Source organism: Drosophila melanogaster, chromosome 3L, assembly GCF_000001215.4.
Source record: "Drosophila melanogaster chromosome 3L".
NCBI classification, from domain to species: Eukaryota; Metazoa; Arthropoda; class Insecta; order Diptera; family Drosophilidae; genus Drosophila; species Drosophila melanogaster.
This window is the reverse complement of record NT_037436.4, coordinates 8,015,095-8,035,853: the sequence shown is the minus strand read 5'-3', so window position 1 is coordinate 8,035,853 and position 20,759 is coordinate 8,015,095. Positions and strand designations below refer to the sequence as shown.

The following is a 20,759-nucleotide window of genomic DNA, read 5'->3' as shown; positions in this document are numbered from 1 at the left end:
TTACAGCATAATTTAGAGTACAATTGAATCCAGTTTTGGTTAGTTTTGGGTTAGAGCTTGTATGCATCACTATTGAAACTCTTCGCTATTTTGCCTGTAGCACATGCATTGCATATGCGTCATGTTTAGACCAGGCTTTCCCCCGACGCCACCGAAGGCAACTAATTCGCATGTTTCAACCATTTCACATTGTTATAATTATAGCGATGTATGGCAATACCAGCTGGGAATTCTAACGCCCAACCCCAACTCTATTCGGCTCTCTTTCCCGTCGCCTTCTGGCTATCTCTTTCCCGCTTAGTTTCACTGCGACTACGCAACATTAATTGCAACATATTCGCTTTTGTTAATTGACTAATAACTTTGGGGTTTATTCCCCCCAGGGTGTAGGAGAAAAATGGGCCACGAACAGGAAGAGAATTGAGGAAAAATGCACAGTCATACAGGCGAATACAATTAGGCTTAATTGAATTTGATTATATAAATAAAATAACGAATAGACACACAAGCTGTCAGGAATGGCTTTAAACATTCAATTTAAAACTAGCTTAGCTAGCTGTGTGCGTCTGTGTGTGAAAATATCTGTGGAAAAGCTAGTAAAACCCAATCTCCGTTCTTCCGCTCCATCATCTCCCGTCTCTCTCTCTCTCTCTCTCTCTCTCTCTCTCGATCTCCACCCACTTCCTGTCTACCTTGCTCCCACCCTTTCTCCCAATTTCCCGCCCATTTCATCGTCGTCGTCTGCTTCAATTTATGCGCGTAATCAATTTTACAAATGGCCTGCAGGCAAAGGCAGGTGGTAGGCGTGGCATTTTCCATTCGGAGAGCGAGCGAGTGCGAGAGAGAGAGACAGAGGCAGGGACAGAGACAGAGAGAGAAAAATAAATTTATGCAATTTAGAATTTTCCCAAGGGTTGGGAAATTCTAGTGCTAGTATGTGCAGTCAATGACTTTTACAGCCGAACGAAGCTAAAATCAATTAAAATCCATTTTGATTGCATACTTCACTTGAAATCCTTCCTGCGAGTTTGCCCACTTAAGTATACTACGAAAAATGTGAACACATTAAAAATGTTTTCAAGGCAAAAGCAAAACAATAGAGTCATTGTCAATGTCGTTAGCCCGATTGCCGCTTTCCTTCTTTGTTGCCTTTGAGTTCTTGGCCATATTTCACTTTAATGCCCAAGAAACTGCTGCTTGGCGCAGACTTTTTGGGGGGTGGAGTGTGGGCGGTATGGCATGAAAAACGACAACAGTCTACGACAACAGAGCGCCAAATTGCCAAAGACATTTAATGAAATATTTACGTACATATATATATAGATAACAGTTGGGCGGAGGCTTTTTGCCACAGCCGCCGTCATAATTTTATAATTTTCTGTGTAATTATTTTGGGGAGAAGTGAAAATGTTTGGCATGACCTAATTGATGAGACATATAAAAACTCTTAGAATTTAATTGTGCGTTAAATTTATTTATACTTCATGTTGTTTCTAAAGAGAAGAACATACAATATAAGAAAATTAATATTGCTTTTAATCTAGATTTTCTAATCTGGCACACTTGTGCACACAATTTATTTTGGTTTAGACCTTTCTAAAAATTTTCCCGAATTTATTCAGAGATTAATGTAACAAAATGCCAAACTCAAACTTGTCGCATCCAATTATGTAAAAATCTGTTGAAAATTTAAATTCAATGTTGGCTTTTCCGCACTGCCATCCTCCCCATTTCGTTAGTCAGATTGATTATGACATTTTCCTCCTGCCACGTTTTCCAGCTTCTGACGCAAATGCGCCTCAACATATGCAACGATTGTTTTATGTAATGGAAAATTACCAAAGTGCCAGAGACAAACAAAAAAGCGAACCAAATCGGCGCCAGATAGAAGAAACAAGTTTGCGGCACATGCACTTGACACATGCCAATGGATGGGGCGAGCGGTGAGTAAAAACTTTCATCTCCACCCTCGCGTGGGTGGATACAAAAATAATAATCATAATGATGATGACGATGTGCCCTTGAATCATATCACAGCAGCCGAAATGTTGAACGCACGCGTGTGGGGGTCCAAGCAAAATCGCTTCGTTTCATTTCATTTCATTTCATTTCATTTCGTTACTTTACGTATTTGTGCGGATTTGTCTGCAAACAATGGAGCAATGTGGTCCTGCTACTGAAATGCCCAAAAATAGCCGAAAGGACCACAAAGGCAAAACAGTAGTAGCCGCCAGTTTTCGCAGCCCCATCACGCCACGCCCACAACTTCAGCATATTTGGGTTGATTGGACTGCTAATGGGCAACAATGGGTGTGGATATGATTCTACTTGGCATGATATGAAACATTGATTTTACCTCTAAATATTTTTACAGGCCCAATGTTTCATGCCTTATTGTTAGTTTATGTTTTGATTTGCCAACTGAACGGTTTACAGGGTATTTCGTAATTCGTAGAAAACATTTATGCCTAATGACATTCCCTTTTTCCTTTGTTGTCGCTTCATACTTAAGACCGTCATCAGCATTTCTCATGGATTTTCCACTCCAAACCGCGACCCCTGCTGCCCAGCAATTTTGCATGGCCGAGCGATTTTTTGTTGTGCTTCGCATGTTTAATTTAGCCCGGCTCCTCTTTCTCTCAACTGAATTCTCCATTTCTCGCATTTGGAACAGAACCCACAGAGCTTCCTGGCTCTTCAAACACACTAGCCATGTTTGTTGATCCTGCCCGTGGGGCCAAGGACGAAAAAGGTCTGTCGTCCGGACAACTGAGTTGAGGATTCTGGAGCAGAAACATGGGCTCTGACCGCCCATGGCGCTCTTCGGGTTACTTTTAAATTAATTATGCGCTTAATTGTCTAATTATTGCACAGAAACAAACAAAAAAAAAAAAGGTCAGATAGTTTGCTTCGGAAGTTTGTGCTGTTCATTTTGGGCCGACAAAAGAAGAACTTTTGGCTTTTCCGGGTAAACAAATTAGATTAACCTAGCTCATAGAATTATTTCAAAGTTAATAATATTCTGCGAAGCTTAAATCATCCCTTCAATCTCATTAGATCGTAATAACACCCACTCCTTAAAATATTTGATTTATGAAACCCGCCAACTAGTACCCTTTGACTTTATGCGATTTACAGGAATAAAACAAGACTTTTTGTTTATCCTGTCATTTTAGGCTATTTATACTTAACACTTTTAAGCCACCAGTGAAAAACCTCTTTCTCCATTTCACCTTTTATTATTCTATTTTGGCTCTCAGTGGCACGCATGAAAGTTGAGGCAAAAGATTTTTCAAACAAAAGTTCAAGGTGATGCCGCTTATGCTTTTTATGCTTGGCAGGAAAATGTATAAATTTCCAACGCCGCCCGCTCATTAAAAAGGGTGGAAAATGTAATAAAAGATGAAGAAGCAAACAAAAAGAGAAATTTGCAAGAATAGTAGAGAAAAATTCTTGTGGCGTCTGTGAATAATTTGTTAAAATTAAGCCCAGCCCAAGGGCGTGGCGAACACTCTCTAATGATATATACCGTTGCAAAAGTGGGTGGCTTTATGATGTGATGGAGGTGGGGTGGGTGGGTGAGCCCTGCCGCGGGTGACATAAAAATATTATAAATGTAAATGGCGAACGTCGTCGTCTCCGTTGTCGGGCACATTTCTCATGTGAGCGAAGGAAAACAAAGGACTCTTGGCCAGGTTGGGGGAGTTGGAAACGTGTGCGATGTAGTTACTCCAAGGCTGGCAGACAAAGCGTTGTCGTGGCAAAGGGAATTGAAAGTACGAGAGCATTTGGATTATGCAAAACGGGTGTGCGCAGCATAAATGTAGTAATTATAGGAAGTTTCATATTTTATATTGAAAATTTGGCATCTATCATATATCATTTGAAAATATGTATTACAAAGAACACATTCAATTTGTTTGTATAATTTACTTGCAAAGGAATCTTGACAATGATTTATGTACAAAAACACGAAGTCATATAAATTTCCATTTATATACCGCATATACCCATTTAAACAAACATTTCATGCGCTATCAAAATAGGGCACAAATTCAATATTCCCTTTACCATTTTTCCTTCATTTCTTAAAAGGAAAAGAAAAATATGTAGCCGACTTTTTCGCGTCACGTTGTATAAGCTTGTGTGGGTGCATGCGTGAGTGTGTGTGACTGTGTGTGTGTGTGTGTGTGCGTTTCAGGTGGAGCGTGTGCCATAAGCATGACAAGCTGTCATTGTTTTTTGTGCCACGTCCTTGTTTTCAGACTCCCCTGCTCCTGCACCGCCCACTACTCATATTTTTTTTGATCCTTTCTCTCACGACTTTATTTCTCTCAACAAGTTGCTCATACGCCACGTTGTACTAATAAGTTAATAGCTCCTCTCGCGCGTTTCTTTCACTCCTTCCTTCACTTTCACCACTCTTGACAAATTGGAAGAAAGCCCCGAAATAAAATAGGATTTCGTACGTGTCGGGGAAAGTTATAACAATGGGGCAGGTTCAAGTGTGGAATAAAATATATTGCATGAAATTGCTGAAATCATGGAAAGCGATGGCAGCAGGAGATGGTGGGTGGAAAATCGAGGCCAAGAAGGCTGGTAATAATCTAAAGATTTTCCGATTTTCCAAAGCCAACGCAACCGACAGCTCAAGGTCTCGAGTTCCTTTGTTTGGGCTCTCTCTCCTTTAGCATCCTTTGCCGTAATCCAACCCTATCATTGATGGGCGACGCTCTAATAAATTTCAATACTCGACGGACAAACAATGCCAGTCGAACGATTTGAATGAAGTTGCCACTTTATCATAAGGCACACACACATAAGAGTGTGTATATATTATATAGCCATTGCATAGGCATTATCCTAACAGCCAGACCACAAGGACTTTCGGGCTGAAAGGCCGTTCGCTGTTGATAAGCCACGTTACGATTTATCCTTTATCTTTTTGACTTGAGGTAGGTCTTACGTAACTCGTTACAATATGGCACGCTTCGCTATTCCACTCTTTTGTATCTTCTTATATCAATAATTTATGATACGCTTTTCATATTTATGACAGACACGCGTGCAAATGTGAATATTTATAACGAAAAACGATGTTCAACGTCGTGGCCGACTTTAATCTACTTAACCCTTCTGCTTTTCGCTTTGCTTAGAATTAATTCAGTCATTTATCAAAGTCCCGCTTTAATGCATTAGACGCAAGGACACGTTTTGATTTTATTTGGAATTTAACACGCTATTTGCGCTGTTTTAATAGACAAATGATGGCCATTTAATGGTAATTGCCAGTTATAATAATGTCTTTGAAATACAACTATATATGAGTGGAAACTGTCTTAAGTTACCACACTATTGGTATTTGATTTATTTTTGGAAAAGTTTCTCTGATTTTTGTCCACCTCTTTTTCCATTTCCAGAAACGCGTTTCCTGTAAACTGACCCGCTTTGTTGACCATTTCACTCAACCTATTATCCCCTAACTGACCTTATTACACATATTTCTAAGGCTAAAAATATATACATATTTTCTTCCATTTCTCATTGTTACTGATGACATTTATTCTGGCACGCGATGTCAATTAGCATTCCCAGTTGAAATATGCCTGATAGTCGGAAAACAAAGTTGGAAAATTGACGGTTGATAAACCGCGGAGTCGTGTGAACTCATAGAGTAGGAATTTTGTGCAACATGTGAGAAATATATCCCCCGATACCTTTGCATTTTTCGGTCTTGCACCACCACCTGCATGACATGTCCGAAAAGTCGGAAAATTTACGCGCCCGTTAATTGACAAAGGCTTGTGGGTTTGCAAATGGCGAGACTTGGTTGTTTCGGTCGCCATCTGGGACTACTGTGCGTATGTGTAATATGAGCCCCACAAAGGGGACACACAGGAAAATGGGAACACAGGAGCGATAGACCACAAATCTTAAATGTCAAATGGCTTGAGTGACATTTGTATTGATTAGTAAATGCGATTAATCATGACTTTTGTGTGTATGCGGTGTGCGCTGGGTGTATGTAGCATGTGGCATACGGAGCGGAGTAACAAAAATTATGTTACACAAGATAAATCTCCCCATTCGATCCCCTGAAATTCCTTTGGTTTTGGTCACATCTGTTGTTGCCTTAATCAAGCAAATGTTTTCATCAAAAACCGCATAAAGCCAATTTGCCTTCGGGATATTGAGCTACAGTATACATTCTAAAGAGTGAAAATTTGTTTAAAGAACAGGCTGTTAACTTCTTAACCAATAAATGAATATTTCCAATCGACTTGGAGCACGGAAACAGCACACCGAAAACAATGTCGAAATTATTATAAATTTCATTAAATTGAGGGTGCACTGTAACTAGTCGCCTCCTGTTGTTTTTCATGGTTTATTCCTCCAGCACCATCTTGATTAGCCACCGATAATGACGTCAAAGTGACCCATATAGAGTGTAGACTAAAAAGTTTCATTCCAATATTGAAAGTAAATGTCCAACAGCTGCTGCACATAGTTAACTATACACACAACAGCTGGCAGACAGTGGGGAAAGTGGAGAGGGGGAGCGAGGTATGCAAAGAAAGAGATGGAAATATAAGGAGAAAACGAGACAGCAGCAACAAAAACACGTTCGACACGTTCAGCGAAACTGAAACTAAACAAGTAGTGACCCAAATTCGCTCCAAAAATATTATAATAGGCCCTCACTCATCTTCAGATCCATTTCGTTATCTCTTTTTCGTCTCATATTATTTTCCGGCCCATGCTTCCTTAGCTAATTAGCCTGTAATAGAGCACTTTCCAAATGACGCAATAAATTTGCTTTTCTCTACGAGCAATTAATTAGCTAATCATAAATGTAAGGCAAGACTGTGTGGCCTAACCAACCAATCAATTCATGTAAGTAGAGCGAGATTAAATAGTTATACGCCAAGGGAAATTGACGATTTACAAAAATGGTATAATGGGTGCCCAAAATCAGTGCTAACGAGTTGTGGTGGAGTGAAAAAGTGCTCAAAAGTGTCAAGTTCAGAAAGCTTTTGTCCACTGCTTCATCAGCTGACTGAGCATTTTCTTGTTTATTTATAGATAAGCGCACGCAAAGTAAAGCAAAGCCAAACTATGGAAATGAAATCAAATTCAACTGCCCGATCGCCACAACAACAATTTCTTGTATAGCTTCTGCACTCGCCATAGTTTTCGTTCGCTTTTGATTTGGCTAAGCACGTGTGCCGTTATGTGGGGATGTAGCTCAGATGGTAGAGCGCTCGCTTAGCATGTGAGAGGTACGGGGATCGATGCCCCGCATCTCCAAGTTGATAACTTTTTTTTTCGAATTTCTTTTATTTGATTTTATTACTTTAATGCAGACAATAATCATCGGCATGTAATACAATTAAAGAAATTAATGAACGTAAAATGTGTTAGTTTCAAATTGCTAAATTCATGGTCTTTAATTTGATTGAACTGTATTGCCTATGGCAATATTTTAAAGTCATTTTCAGTTGATTTTCCGTGAATTTCAAGAAAACCGCATTTCATTGAAGAGTTCTCAGTATTCCCAGCACTTGAGTCAAGGACACAAGGCCTTAAAATGGACGCACTGCAGCATTAAAAATAAGAAAAATAAAAAGAATAAAATAAAATTGAACGGAGAAAAAAAAAACGGTTGAGATAAAAAGAGCAGTGAAAAAAGCAACGGAAAAAGAGAAATCACGAATGCGTCATAAAAACTTTGCACATCAATGCGCAGCGCGGAAAAGGGCGGAGGCGGCGGCGGGGGGCGTGGCAGGCGCATAGATAGCGGATGGGGGCCATCAGCAGCCACTTTTGAGCCAAGCATCTAGCCAACAAAGTCCTGGGCGAAAAAATACGCGATTACAAACAGTGACGCTCATACAAATAGCATTGGAATATTTAATAACGAAATTCGCTATAACGATTTCATAATAAAAAACAAATCTTATTATTAAGAAAAATATTTATATTTTCCAACTGATTAAGAAAACTTTCATTATATATGTACATATTGCTGTGCAGAACAATGTAAAAACCTGACTTTAAAGCGCAATTTTGCAAACCTATAATTACGACCTCAACTGTATAAGTGTGTTATATAAATAAAAAAGAATTCGCTCCTGCTGTTTGGACCAAGATGCGAGCGCAGGCACTTGAAAATCCAGCAAAAAGTGAGCAAAACGCGAGGGGGTAAAGTGAAGTGGGCTCGGATCCGTTCTGAAGGGTAACTGACCAAAATGGTTTGGGTCAGGCCGTGGAGAGAACGTTTTTATTGCAATTTCTGGCTGGCTGGCAGGCCGGCCTGTTCAGCGGCTATATGCGTGCTGTATGGCCGGCAGCCTCATTTGTTGATGGATTAGTCAAAGAGCAGCCACAGGGGAAGTGTGTGTGTGTGTGTGTGTGTGTGGGGGGGGGGAGTAGGGAGGCGAAGAAGGGCAGGCTGAATGCAAGGGAGGGGCAGAACAGCGGGAGCATTTCCTCATTTGCCTGTGGCAATGCAATTTTACTGCTGCAGTTTTGCGGCTCCTGCAGTGCATTTTGGCCATGGCAGCGGGCAAGGAGCTTGGCCACATTTTTGCTGCTCATTTTGGCATCATTAAAGCCTTCAGTTACCGCATTTTTCTCCAGCTCCTTTTTGTCTCCTTTTCCTGGCACGCACGCACAGCACAAAATTTTGATTGATGATTGAATGCAACAGCAGCAGCTACAACATCTGATGAGCAACAGCTGCTTAATGATTGAGCGAACGGGGCAACGAGGAAGCCAACTTCAAATTGTTGTAAAACCTCTTGAAATACGCTTTAAGCTCATTACGCGCAAGTTATCAAACTTTAATCAAGGTTGAGTCATGCTTGAAAAACTTTTTCGTGGACCACATGACTCACAGAACTACAGAACTTGTGAACAGAAGTGGGAAATAATTAATTTAGGTCGGCTCAATTAAGAATTAAACACACATTAATTAAAACTTTATGGACTTTTAATGCCGATCACAATGGAAGATGTTTGTTAAGCTACACAGAAAATGTTTAAAAACTTTTAGCTTAAAGGTTTTTAAAGCTGTACAAAATAAGCACTATTTTAATAATTAAACAATAGAGCAGCACAAGTAAAAACCTTGTTCTTATTTAACGTTTATCTGGAAAATATTATAACATTGCAAAAAAATTGAGGTACAACAACCCACGCATTCATGTTTATACCCTTGCATTTTCGTAAGTTATTTCTTTTATTTTGGTCCATGCCGTTGGCATTGTTTTAATGTAATTTTTTTTCACAGAAATGTATTTCGATTTTTATATGCTCTGGTTGAATTTCATTGTTTTAGTCAGCATTTAACCGAGAGGCATTCTTGTATTTGCATAGAACATGCAGTCCATAAAAAAATATGGCATTTAAATAGTTTTAGTTATTTGGAATTTAGAACAAGAACTACACACGTATTTTATTAGCTTTTGATTGTACACAACAGCTTTTAGATTTTTAATTTATTAGCTATAACAAGTTTTTCCTTTGGCTGAATTGACGTTAAATGTTTGCCTCTTAAAATTGAACTCCCTTTGGGGGAATTAACCTTTTTGACATTCATCGCTGACGTTAATTACTTCGGATGGCTTAACGTGTTTTATTTATTTAATTTTCTCTTTGGCATTTCCCTTTTATTTGACACACACAATCTCAATGAAATTTTAATGATAATTTATATGGTTATTTTAAAATTTATACACTTTTGAGCAAATTAATTCTGTCTTGCAGCTTACAATTGCAGTGCTGTGCACTTTGCTTGGACATTTGTGTGGAAATTTTTGTGTAATTTTTCTTTCCGAGTTTTCTTTTTAAGTTTTCGGCATTTAACAACCAAAATGTTGCCTTTTGTGGTTGTTGTTTGGCAACACACAACAAAATTTGGTAATCGGTTTAGGCTTTAAGCAATTTGGCAACTGCATTTCGAAGCCATTCAAATGCCACACTAAAACATCTTTAAGTTTGTGTGGTTTTTTTGGTTTAGCATATGTTTTGAACAAACATTTGTCGAACAAATGTTTCTCATCTCTATTCAGAAAAAAAAAAATAAAAAACAAATTGTCTCGATTAATCACACGTTTTAGGCGTGTTATGAATGTGAGTCAGCTCAGGTTGCAGGTGACGCAATTATAGCGCATTCCTCTTGGCCTTTTGAACTTGGCACTTTCAGATTAAACTGATATTGAAGCCAGATTAGGGAAACTTTCAAATACTCATGAATAAATAAAGACCCAGCGATTTTTCAGTTCCCCATTTGAGTTTCTCACATAAATTGCAATTAAATACGAAATTCAGTATCCATCCGTGGGTTCATCGATACCTCAATAATTTATCCGTAAATCCATAATGAAGAATGCAAAATAAGCTTGTTCGCTATCTCTAACCATTTAAGTGCCATCAGTTTTGGCCAAATATTATTGTTGCTTTAACCTCAGTGTGTGTGTTTAAAAAATAACCAACGTAGGGACAGTTGACCATTTTCCCACACCAAAATCAGAAAAAAACTGGAAAAAAATGTCACAACAAAATCAACTAAAAAAGAGGAAGCACCACGCGGCAGACACAAAACATGTTTAAAAATGCATAAATTAAGGAGGGCGGGCAGTAAAAACAAAACAAAAAAAAAAAAACAATGAAAAAGCGGCAGCAAAGCCAAATGCAAATCAGCATTGAGGCCAAAGCGAAAAAAGGAGGGCAGCCATGGGAGCTGGTGGGCGTGTTAATTACACACACCGGGACACAGTGCCTGCAAGAAGTTTTCCGACAGGAAAAAGGTTCTCACTGAAATTTAAGTTTTGTTTTTGACATTTTAAAACAATTTTAAATTTAAATGGAATAATAAGAACACATTATTTTAATTTTAATAAGAAAATGAAAAAATTTACATTTCCGCTTGTGCGTAAAACTTAATCAAAACCCACTGTGCATTAGCATAAATAAAATAGTGCAAATTGGCAAAGCCGTAGAATCTGTATTGTATTTTCTTTTAGACCCAGTTTACGGCATTTTCACTATAAAGTTGAAAACCAGGTGCGTTATTACTGATGTGTGTGTGTGTGAATTTGGAAATGCATTGGCAAGCGGAAATGTAAAGCACAACACAAAATGCAAATGCAGAAAAAAGTCAGCAAAGCAACACAGAAAAAAAAAAAACGCAAGAAAATAAGAAACAAAACCACAAACAGCTGATGGTGACGATTCAAAAGGCATCGCTGCTTTTGTGTGTGTGGTTTAATGACCTTGCCCAAGTTGCGCGCCTCTCGCTCGCACCCGTTGTAAAGTAAAAGAGAAAAGGTGGTGGACAGGGGGGATGGGGATTATGGGGTGTGGGGTGGGGTCCATTGGTATTTGCTCCCCTGCCAAGCTGACGCCATGTGGTCGCTAGTGCGCGAGGGAGAAGGGGTGCACGCGCGGGAATGAGACAGCGTTCGTGCCTAATTTTAATTTTGTGCACACTTCGCACGCCTCACACTCCCACATTCCCCTTCTCATTTCCCCCTTTTTATAGCCCTCTCCCTCGCTCTTTTTTTATTGGCCGAACGCAGCGAATTTTATTTTTAAACTATTAAAAACCGTATCGGCAAGAGAATTGTGTCAAGTGTAAATTGAATACATTGTCGGTCGCCTCTTTTATTTAAAGATATGATAAAATTAAACAAGAAACTGAGAGAAAAAAAAAAGCAAATTCGCATGTAGGCGTCAAATTGAGCTCAAAGAAGCTGGGGTCGGAAAAATCGAATTTTTGAAATTTGAAAGCTGGAATCGTTTGCCCATTTTTTGCCCATGTTTGCCCACCAATTAGTTTTTTTTGCCCACGTCCAGTTTTTGAGATATGAATTTTCGAAAAAGTTCGAAAATTTTCGAAAATCAAAAATTTCGCTTTTTCCAAAATTTTTTTTTTTAAATCGCAATAACATCGTTTGCCCACGTTTGCCCACCCTTTAGAATTTTGAAAAAATTTATACTTTAGAAAATATAAGGCTTTTAAGTTTACCTCGGTCTAATCAGAGAGTAAATCGTTTGCCCATCTCTTAAAACCAAATATTATCAACAAAAAACGTTTGCCCAACCATTATTATTAGTTTTTATCGTTTGCCCACCCTTTAAAAAACCTTTAACAAAAATTTTTTTTCGATTGCCCACATTTAAAATACACCCAATTTCGTTAGCCCACCTCTTTAAAATAAAAATTTCCAATAAAAAACGTTTGCCCACCATTTAAAACTAAATAATTTCGTTTGCCCATCCTTTAAAATTCATTTTTAACGTTTGCCCACCCTTTAAAAATAAATTATTTCGTTTGCCCACCCTTTAAAATTTGTTTTTTTCGTTTGCCCACTCTTAAAACTAAATAATTTCGATTGCCCACCTTTTAAAACTAAATAATTTCGTTTGCCCATCCTTTAAAATTCATTTTTAACGTTTGCCCACCCTTTAAAAATAAATTATTTCGTTTGCCCACCCTTTAAAATTTGTTTTTTTCGTTTGCCCACTCTTAAAACTAAATAATTTCGATTGCCCACCTTTTAAAACTAAATAATTTCGTTTGCCCATCCTTTAAAATTCATTTTTAACGTTTGCCCACCCTTTAAAAATAAATTATTTCGTTTGCCCACCCTTTAAAATTTGTTTTTTTCGTTTGCCCACTCTTAAAACTAAATAATTTCGATTGCCCACCTTTTAAAACTAAATTATTTCTTTTGCCCATCCTAAAATCTTAAGAATAAATAAATTCTATTGCCCACCATATAAACACGTGCCACTTTCCTAGTTTTAGGATCTGCCTACATAACACGTGCAGACGCACAGGTGTTTCTGGGTTTATATAGACCAAAAATTGGTTCCGATTGCCAATCTTGTAATTTACAGTTTACCAGGTAATTACATAATTTTCAAACCTCACTTTATGATAGGGTCCACACTCACTTTATGATAGGGTCGACAAGTGTTTTAGATTTTATAGAGGATTCTGACCTGCCATGAAAAACCCATTCTTAAAAAATTTAACACTTTGTCACAGGTAAAAAATTGGACCCTATCATAAAGTGAGGTTTGAAAATTATGTAATTACCTGGTAAACTGTAAATTACAAGATTGGCAATCGGAACCAATTTTTGGTCTATATAAACCCAGAAACACCTGTGCGTCTGCACGTGTTATGTAGGCAGATCCTAAAACTAGGAAAGTGGCACGTGTTTATATGGTGGGCAATAGAATTTATTTATTCTTAAGATTTTAGGATGGGCAAAAGAAATAATTTAGTTTTAAAAGGTGGGCAATCGAAATTATTTAGTTTTAAGAGTGGGCAAACGAAAAAAACAAATTTTAAAGGGTGGGCAAACGAAATAATTTATTTTTAAAGGGTGGGCAAACGTTAAAAATGAATTTTAAAGGATGGGCAAACGAAATTATTTAGTTTTAAAAGGTGGGCAATCGAAATTATTTAGTTTTAAGAGTGGGCAAACGAAAAAAACAAATTTTAAAGGGTGGGCAAACGAAATAATTTATTTTTAAAGGGTGGGCAAACGTTAAAAATGAATTTTAAAGGATGGGCAAACGAAATTATTTAGTTTTAAAAGGTGGGCAATCGAAATTATTTAGTTTTAAGAGTGGGCAAACGAAAAAAACAAATTTTAAAGGGTGGGCAAACGAAATAATTTATTTTTAAAGGGTGGGCAAACGTTAAAAATGAATTTTAAAGGATGGGCAAACGAAATTATTTAGTTTTAAAAGGTGGGCAATCGAAATTATTTAGTTTTAAGAGTGGGCAAACGAAAAAAACAAATTTTAAAGGGTGGGCAAACGAAATAATTTATTTTTAAAGGGTGGGCAAACGTTAAAAATGAATTTTAAAGGATGGGCAAACGAAATTATTTAGTTTTAAAAGGTGGGCAATCGAAATTATTTAGTTTTAAGAGTGGGCAAACGAAAAAAACAAATTTTAAAGGGTGGGCAAACGAAATAATTTATTTTTAAAGGGTGGGCAAACGTTAAAAATGAATTTTAAAGGATGGGCAAACGAAATTATTTAGTTTTAAAAGGTGGGCAATCGAAATTATTTAGTTTTAAGAGTGGGCAAACGAAAAAAACAAATTTTAAAGGGTGGGCAAACGAAATAATTTATTTTTAAAGGGTGGGCAAACGTTAAAAATGAATTTTAAAGGATGGGCAAACGAAATTATTTAGTTTTAAAAGGTGGGCAATCGAAATTATTTAGTTTTAAGAGTGGGCAAACGAAAAAAACAAATTTTAAAGGGTGGGCAAACGAAATAATTTATTTTTAAAGGGTGGGCAAACGTTAAAAATGAATTTTAAAGGATGGGCAAACGAAATTATTTAGTTTTAAAAGGTGGGCAATCGAAATTATTTAGTTTTAAGAGTGGGCAAACGAAAAAAACAAATTTTAAAGGGTGGGCAAACGAAATAATTTATTTTTAAAGGGTGGGCAAACGTTAAAAATGAATTTTAAAGGATGGGCAAACGAAATTATTTAGTTTTAAAAGGTGGGCAATCGAAATTATTTAGTTTTAAGAGTGGGCAAACGAAAAAAACAAATTTTAAAGGGTGGGCAAACGAAATAATTTATTTTTAAAGGGTGGGCAAACGTTAAAAATGAATTTTAAAGGATGGGCAAACGAAATTATTTAGTTTTAAAAGGTGGGCAATCGAAATTATTTAGTTTTAAGAGTGGGCAAACGAAAAAAACAAATTTTAAAGGGTGGGCAAACGAAATAATTTATTTTTAAAGGGTGGGCAAACGTTAAAAATGAATTTTAAAGGATGGGCAAACGAAATTATTTAGTTTTAAAAGGTGGGCAATCGAAATTATTTAGTTTTAAGAGTGGGCAAACGAAAAAAACAAATTTTAAAGGGTGGGCAAACGAAATAATTTATTTTTAAAGGGTGGGCAAACGAAATTATTTAGTTTTAAAAGGTGGGCAATCGAAATTATTTAGTTTTAAGAGTGGGCAAACGAAAAAAACAAATTTTAAAGGGTGGGCAAACGAAATAATTTATTTTTAAAGGGTGGGCAAACGTTAAAAATGAATTTTAAAGGATGGGCAAACGAAATTATTTAGTTTTAAAAGGTGGGCAATCGAAATTATTTAGTTTTAAGAGTGGGCAAACGAAAAAAACAAATTTTAAAGGGTGGGCAAACGAAATAATTTATTTTTAAAGGGTGGGCAAACGTTAAAAATGAATTTTAAAGGATGGGCAAACGAAATTATTTAGTTTTAAAAGGTGGGCAATCGAAATTATTTAGTTTTAAGAGTGGGCAAACGAAAAAAACAAATTTTAAAGGGTGGGCAAACGAAATAATTTATTTTTAAAGGGTGGGCAAACGTTAAAAATGAATTTTAAAGGATGGGCAAACGAAATTATTTAGTTTTAAAAGGTGGGCAATCGAAATTATTTAGTTTTAAGAGTGGGCAAACGAAAAAAACAAATTTTAAAGGGTGGGCAAACGAAATAATTTATTTTTAAAGGGTGGGCAAACGTTAAAAATGAATTTTAAAGGATGGGCAAACGAAATTATTTAGTTTTAAATGGTGGGCAAACGTTTTTTATTGGAAATTTTTATTTTAAAGAGGTGGGCTAACGAAATTGGGTGTATTTTAAATGTGGGCAATCGAAAAAAAATTTTTGTTAAAGGTTTTTTAAAGGGTGGGCAAACGATAAAAACTAATAATAATGGTTGGGCAAACCTTTTTTGTTGATAATATTTGGTTTTAAGAGATGGGCAAACGATTTACTCTCTGATTAGACCGAGGTAAACTTAAAAGCCTTATATTTTCTAAAGTATAAATTTTTTCAAAATTCTAAAGGGTGGGCAAACGTGGGCAAACGATGTTATTGCGATTTAAAAAAAAAAATTTTGAAAAAAGCGAAATTTTTGATTTTCGAAAATTTTCGAACTTTTTCGAAAATTCATATCTCAAAAACTGGACGTGGGCAAAAAAAACTAATTGGTGGGCAAACATGGGCAAAAAATGGGCAAACGATTCCAGCTTTCAAATTTCAAAAATTCGATTTTTCCGACCCCAGCTTCTTTGAGCTGTCAAATTGTCTTCTCACATTTTTTTTTTGGCTTTCGTTGATAGAAAAGCATAAAAATCGTATCAAATCGATACCATAAAACAGCGAATATAAAAATCGTTAAAACAGGGTGACTAGACTTGCGAAATATTTGTATATGTTTCTAGGCATTATTGCTAATTTATGACCCTAAAAACCCATATATACACACACAGTCCTAAGAAAGTCAATGACATATGAGGGGGTGGGCAGGTATTATGTATATCTTTTGGTCTGGGAAACGACTTAAATGAAAGGAAATGAAATGGCACTGGCACTAGCAAAAATGAATGGAAAATGTGACGCTGAATGTGGATTCATTATGTCGCAACCTGGCAACAAGAAATTTGAAGAGGAAACTTGGCGATAGCAAGGTCTTCACTAATTATGATGTAAGGAAAAGAGATTAAGAGCTATTTGTGTGCGTAGACTTAAAGCCTCAAACATGCCAAAATCTAAACGAATTACTTATGGAAAATTCGAACATATGTAGGATTGTGAGTACAAAATACTTTTAAAGCCCCAATAACCAAATCAGTCTAAACTAAATTTTTAAAATTTGGAACGTAACTGATTTTATGACATCTAATGCGGCGCTAATTGATAAGAAACCTTTCAAGTTCAATGGCTTTTAGGCCAGCGAGCTCTTATCTGTGATTCTCTCACAAGTTTTTTATTTCATTTCTTGCCCATTTATACGATGTTATCAAAAAACCTAAAACGTTTCAGACTCTCAAGCAATTCCGTGAAATTGAAGTGAAGTTAATCAGTGCCAATTCCAGTGGCAATTACAGCAGCCATTCTATCTTATCATCCTTATAATCTTCAGTGATCAACGTGATCAGCATTTAAAATATATAAACCCTCAGGCTTTTGTTTCTATTTTTTTTTATTGTTTTATTTCCTATTTAATGTTTCTATCTTATCGCCGCCATGAAGTAACGTTTACTTTATTCCCTTTCCAGTGAGAATCTAGGGCAAACAAACAATTGTCTGTCAGGCAGCATTACGTTTATTTGTCCAACGAATGTCGGAGTGACTAATTTCATTTTGATTATTTTGTTTCAAGTGTGGATGAAAAACTTGCAGAGCAATGAACTTTGTTTTTATTGTCTATCATTTGGTTTTATCTCGAAAAATGGGGGAGAAAAACCAGCGTGGAAATGCTAGAAAAGTGCTGCTAATGGTTTTTTCGTATGGAGGCGCGGTGGTGTCAATTTTTCCATCATTACGGCATTTGGATAAATAGATACGATAGTTTGATTTTCAGCTTGAGCAACCCACACGCAGAGTCATAAATCAGCGGAAAATCAATAGAATGAAACATGGAAATCCATCAATGATACCAAAAACTAGAAACAAGACTTTCGGGGGGTCGAAAAGTGGAATGTGGGATTTTTTCATTAAATGGTTGTTAATGTTACCGCAGGCTTTTAACACTACTGCACTAATTTAATCAAAAAGTTTAAAAAGAACAAAGCAGTTGTATGGTGGTAAGAAAACGCAAATTGTGAGATCTAAATGCTAGCCTCCCTCTTCAAAGGAATCTGCAGAAGAATGAGAAATCTTTCTTCATTTCTCCTTTTTTCTTTGCCTTCTTCATTTCCCAGTTTGGCTTTTGTCACTTATTTCTTTTTTCGAGGTTTTCTAAATTCTTTATACTTTGCCATCGTCATCTGCACATCATAATCTCATTCTTAACATGAAGAAAAATCTACCTTAATGCTCAACTTTTTCTAGAACGTAAATCTATTTTCTTGCATCCTTGTATTTATCTAAATGTTTACTTACTGTTCTTTTTCCTTTTTCTTGCCTAAAACATTACGAAAAGTCCTTTATAATATAAAATGCAAAACAATAAGGCCCATGGTTTCTTCGAATAATTATTGCCGTCCAATTATCCAAACTAATTAAACAAAGGCGGCCTATTTGGTTGGAAGGGCTTGAATTCTTGCCACTGTAATCAAAAGTTACGTGCAGCTGTTTCCATTCTCATACAAATTGATTTCAATGAAATCCTCCCACATGAAAACTCGTTCCAACCAAATTTTCCAATTGAAATTTTTCCCGCTGAGCCCAAAAATAAACTTACCCACTTCGTTGCAGACGAGGTAAGGAAGGAAAAAAGAGCGACAGATAACACGTATTTTTGCTTACCTGCAACGAAAATGAAAGAGGGGGAAATTAATCAATAAATATATATATTTTTCATGGACGTTTATTACCTAAAGTAGAGTTAAGTAAAGCCGACAACATTTTCAGCATTTTATTTGGCAACAAATCATTTTGCAAGTGTCATAAATAATCCACATACGAGTACGCGATTCGAACCGATTCGAGACCCAAGTGAGTTTTAAGACTATCATAAAAACTGAGACAGACAAGTGCAGGTTGGTTCATAATTTATGCAACTATATTATGATTTTGCCTCCTAGTCTATTTTGTTTCTTTAGGCAAGTGAAACCAGTTCTTCAAAAAGAAGTACATTAAATGTTGCATATTATGTGAAAACTTGAGTTGAGTACGAACCTGAGTTATAGGAAGTTTAAAAAGATAATGCTTAAATGAATATTGTGTTCTTAGATTTTAATTGAAAAGCACTAAACGCCTGATTTCATCAATTGAAAAATCTATTAAAATGTTTTATATATGTACTATATGTGAAACCTGCTGACATTATTTCCCAGCTCAGTAGAGTGTAAAATTAAGTTATCCACTCCCACGCAACATGTTACTCGTATGGCAAAACTCATCAATTAAGTCGCGAAAAGCAGTCAAGTGACAGCTAACAAATAAAATGCATTTACCAAATCAACTTTGCAGCTACAGCAGCGGCGATGACAATAATAATGAATGAAGTGAAATTAAGAAATCGATAAAAAAAAAAATATATGGCTTCATTTTCGTTCTTCGTGTAGTTGTAGTGCAAGCCAGCTTTTCTCATATACCTGGAAATTACGTTGATTAATTGCAAATTAGATATTTTGAGATCAATGGACAATCATCATCACAACTGATTGCAATTTGCATGCCGAATAGTCCAACTAATTAAGCTCCAATTTTACTCAATTTGATTGGATTTCATCGGAGGCGAAAACAACCAAACCAAATCGAAAGGTGAATTGACCCCGAACAAACATCAACAGGCCGCAATCAAATTTATTGCTGTTGTTGACTGTTGATTAGTTTTGATTACGCTGTGTGAAAATTTACCAGATCCAAGGCAATAACTCCATTCATAGATTGTTTTCTACATGCACTATTTAATGCGGTTTCACTTTAATAAATCTCTTTCGCATTATGACTAAGGCACTCACTGCGGACTTAATTAATAAACGTATTTCGAATTGAGTGAAGTAAAGTAAGCAAAACAAAAACGGAAGTATATTATTCACATTTAAACTGGTAGAAAATGCTGAATGCCCTGGGCGGGGCATATCAAAAATAAATATGTTAGCCGTTGAGAAGTTGGAAAAGCTGGAAAACAGGTATTCTACACAGCACACACCTGCTGCTTACCACCTCCAACTTCCCCTCGCCCCCTGCCCCACCACAATTCATGATAAAAATGTTTATTACGTTTCCTGCTATCCAACTATTCCAAACGCAAATGACACAAAAAACACGCTCTTGATAAACTTCGAGTCACTCGAAAAGGGAAATTAAAGGAAACGGATGTATGCCAAAGGGTTGGAGGATTACAAACAACAATTAGATGATAAGGAAACATAATTGTAGCCAGGGGCTTGAGAAACTTCCTTAAGATAGTTGCAAAGGCAATGTGGAACGCTTAGTAGATGAAAAGGAAATGAAGGATTTCATTAAAAGAAATGTGCACAAGACGTAAATAAAACGGGAAATCTCCAAAGGTTATAAGATAGTTGCAGCAAGTAATATACTAATTGAAATGGGATCTAATGAATGGGCTTAATGAAAACAATATTTAAAGCACTGGATTAAATAGATAAAATAGCACTAGATGAAAATATACATATTTAAAAATGGGAAATTATGTCCTTTTTGTGGTTTAAAAAAAAATAGACAAGTTTCCACTAGTTTTCCAATTTGTTTTTCCGAGAAAAGTGTGTCCAAACGTGCTTCGAAGAACAAAAACTATGTTCTCCAACAACTTTATTCCCAGCTCAAAGTTTTCGCTTTGCATTTACATAGAACAGGAAATCACCTGCTTAAGGTTTTTCTTTATTTCAACTTGTCAGTTTTTCCCATTCGTTTCGTTTTTTTTTTTCTACATTTTCGTGGCCAAACCGCAAACGTGTTTGGCATTTAAAATCGATGCAAGAAAATGCAGCCGCAAAAGGGCGGAGGTGCGGGGAAAACTCCAGGGGTAAAGAGGAGTAAATGCAGAAAAGAGTTGAGCAGTCGTCAGTCAACACAACTGACACGCAATAGTTACACTGGAGATGGATGTGAAAAGGTGCAGGGATGGAGGAAAGTGGCCGGAAAATAGGGAAATGCAGGAGGCACTAAGCACTGAGCAGCCAACTGAGAAGTTGTGTCTGATTCCTTCGGTTGTTATTGCTAGCCATGTAATTAGGTTGTTGAACAGGCGGTTTTTCTCTTTTTATTTTTCTTTTAAGTTTTTTGACTATTCACATGCTGAACAATAATTGTGTAATTTCACCTAC

The 20,759-nt window shown here is 36.5% G+C and overlaps 1 protein-coding gene and 1 non-coding gene across 9 annotated transcripts in view, besides 2 other annotated features; one reads left to right on the top strand and one right to left on the bottom strand.

Annotated features, from left to right (window-relative positions):
* Nucleotides 1–20,759, bottom strand: part of nmo (nemo) — a 75,102-nt gene that overhangs the window by 18,294 nt on the left and 36,049 nt on the right. The window lies entirely within an intron of this gene.
* Nucleotides 7,236–7,308, top strand: tRNA:Ala-AGC-2-1 (transfer RNA:Alanine-AGC 2-1). Its single transcript has one exon. It is a non-coding gene; the product is annotated as a tRNA-Ala (tRNA).
* Nucleotides 11,745–16,099: a mobile genetic element.
* Nucleotides 12,766–13,257: a mobile genetic element.